General features: G+C 40.3%; 1 pseudogene; it reads right to left on the minus strand.

The window, feature by feature from the left end:
• Positions 1-1,744: 1,744 nt before the first annotated feature.
• Positions 1,745-2,377, minus strand: LOC147727111 (stAR-related lipid transfer protein 5 pseudogene; annotated as a pseudogene).
• Between the last annotated feature and the right edge of the window lie 806 nt (positions 2,378-3,183).

Consider the following 3,183-nt stretch of genomic DNA (forward strand, 5'->3'; position numbering starts at 1 on the left):
GCCTTCACTTGAGGAACACATCACAGGCGAGCCAATGCAGCAGACTACGAATGAAAAGAGCTAAAATTCAGTCCAGTTCTGCTTTAGACAAAAGGAGTGATGAAACTGCAATCCCTTGTCAATATTACTAGCAATGTAACAAAGCAAAGAGCCAGTGACACTGCAATTTGAAGGAGAGTGTGTTGTTAGTGTATTCAATATTGCAGAATCCTTATCACTAAAATATGTAGTAATCCATGACACCTGGATTTAATGAAGAAGAAGCTTTATTGTAGGAGCACATGCACTGACATCCTGTAGAAAGCAGAAATGTAAAGCAACTGTTAACTGCAGAACATGGAACCCAATTAAATAAGAATAACTTCTAAGTTAGCACAGAAAGCAAGTTATGCAAGGTCAGGGTTATTCATTGTTAGTCATGACATCCATGCAGTAATCCTTCCAAACCTTTCGCCTTCAAGCATTCCTGTTTTCTGTATTCATGTTTTGTGGCATTAGGAGTCTGTACACTTCACCACTGCCTGCCATTGCTAACGTGCTTGTACTCACTCCCATAAATATGGTACAATTGGACTAAATCTAATTGGAGCATCTAATATTCTTTTGAGTCTCTAGTAAAGCTATACTACATGTATCCAGGGCTTCAAATTAAATGCCAATAGTGGGCCTGCATCACTTATTGTGCCACCCACTTAAGTAGCACTTTAAAACATCTCTCAGGCCTGCCACTACAGGCTAAATACAGTTTTAAACTGCCTTTTTGACATGACAAAATAAACCTTTTGCCAGGCATAAGCCTTCCTTTTTAATACATATAGGTCACCCCCTCCGGTAGACCATAAAGGCTCATAGGTCAGGATGGATTGTATTTAAAAAGTAGGACATGTTGGTTTAAGTTTTACATGTATTGATACTGAAACATCTTAAAGTTCTTTTTCACTACTGTAAGGCCTAGCTCTCCCATTGGATAACATAGGGTTACCATTTTACATTTAATAAGCTCTAGCTTTTGATTGGAAGCAGGTCGACATGTCATGTTAAGATTCAAATTAATTGTAATCTCAAATTCTCCTCAATGGTAAAGTTAGATTTTAAGTCACAATTCTGAAAATGGCACTTGCAGAAAGGTTACATTTTCCTGCCCTAATCTTGTTTTTGGTGCGGTTGCAACTTTAAATTTAATACAGTCAGATACACAGAGAAACAATGACCCAGTCCTGGTCACTTATTTTTTAACAAGATCCCGTTTTCTTTTGCATTGATTGCATAAGAGTATAACTAAATTAAAATATTAACAGCTATTTGTTGGTATTCAGTGCACAAGTTTTCACAGAATAAGCACTTCTTTAAAAAGTCATATGTTGTAAATGCAAGGACATCTGACAGAATGAAAACAGTTAATCAAGAATAAGTAGAAGTGCAATACTTCAATGTAGCCTACAGTCCACAGTTTACAGTTATTCTCAGATAATACCTTATGACATGATGACAAAACACAAATAATGTATGTGCAAAATTCAGAATAGTAGATGGAATAAGGAACATATAGCCCAATTTAACTGGCCACGATGAAGTGAAGTTGCATCTCTCCCTTCATTAAAAATATAAAACAAGCAATATAATCTGTTCCTTTTTGTCACAGTCCTGCTGGTGGGATATTATTCACTGTTTATAAACTGTCTCCATCATGCCAAATCCACCGAAGCTTCGGTGAAGTGATGCACACCGTTCAGTTGATGTGGTGTCAGAATTCCAGCATTTTCACAGCTTTTTTAAGATTACAATAAAATTGATACATAGTATAAGGAAAGAAGGAATCAACTACAGACTGAGGAAGGTATCCAGTGACATCCATCTGGAAGAATCTCAAGAGTTATGTTTGTCTTGGTTCTCTTGGAATAGAAATAAAAAAGCAACCACATGGATGGTTACATCCTCTCACAAAGCCTAGTTGAGGGGGACAGTCTAAATGTTGTACATTAGTAGCATTCAATGTTAAAGTTCCATTTTAATACTGTTTAACTAAAACCACGTCCACAAAATCTCTTGGAGAAATTATCTTCATGGCAGCTGATGGTGTTACAGTTCTGCAAACTGATACATTCTCAGCAACCGCTTCAATAACTTCGAAATTCTGGATGTTTTTATCCAATTTGGTTCTTAATCCACCAGGTTCTGGATTTAAACACTGCCAGACGTGATCAGGGCTTGCTTGTATAATTCCTTCTCCTTTATATATATTTCCTGGAAACTCACTCGAAGGCCTCCAACAAACTGAACCGTCATCTGTTTTCTTGCACAGCCTCCAGGCGCTCTGGTCCTGGCTATAGATCAGCAACTTGTCAGCTGTGGTGCTCGCGACTGCAATGTAGTCCATTACTGTGACTTCTGCTGTCATTTTTGGTGCCTCTGCCAGTGTCCTAGGTCATGTGACTGTGAATCGCACAGCTGTTGAGGTTTGTGTATTCCTGCAAGGGGGTGCGACAAGAGGGACTGGGAGTTTGCAGGATGGGTCATCGTGCCTAGAAGGCTGGGGCGGAGCTGTTCACAGTCCCACTTACACTTCAAAGGGCTTGCCTCTAATACACAAAAAAGGAACTGAAACCTGTCTTTTATCACACCAGGCTTCTTGAAGCAAGAGAGAAAGGGAAGAGCTTTCTAGAATCAAAAATAGGGGTAGGTCAGAATGTTTGCCTAATTCAAAGGCTGGCACCAGGAATAAATATTTGACCCTCAGAACACAATGTCAGCACACTCTTTGACTAGTGGAAGACTCCAGAAGAATGCATGAATCCCCTGAGGGCTACCATGCTACTACCACAGGATTCCCTGCTGCTCTAAGTCCTGACTTGTTGCTTGAAAAAGCATCATATCTTTGAGCCATTTACCACCAGAAATTGACTCCAAGAGCTAGTTGGCTGGCCGCCTTTGTGAGCTACAGGGGCATAACAATCTCCAGAGACCTGGAAACCTGTACCTAACCTGTGCTGGAGTGAGTCCTAACCCCCCACGTGTTTCCTCCCAGGTCCTGGACCCTTGGAAATGGTGTTAGACATGCTGCTCCTGACTAACTCTAAAACTTGGGACTTAGAAAATCTTCCACCAAAACGTGTCCTGAGAAATGACAGAAGACTGGCATTTAGCAGCCCATCAATCCACTCAAGGTGCATTGCTGGTTGGCCC

This window comes from Lissotriton vulgaris, chromosome 3_1, assembly GCF_964263255.1.
Source record: "Lissotriton vulgaris chromosome 3_1, aLisVul1.2, whole genome shotgun sequence".
Taxonomy (NCBI): Eukaryota; Metazoa; Chordata; class Amphibia; order Caudata; family Salamandridae; genus Lissotriton; species Lissotriton vulgaris.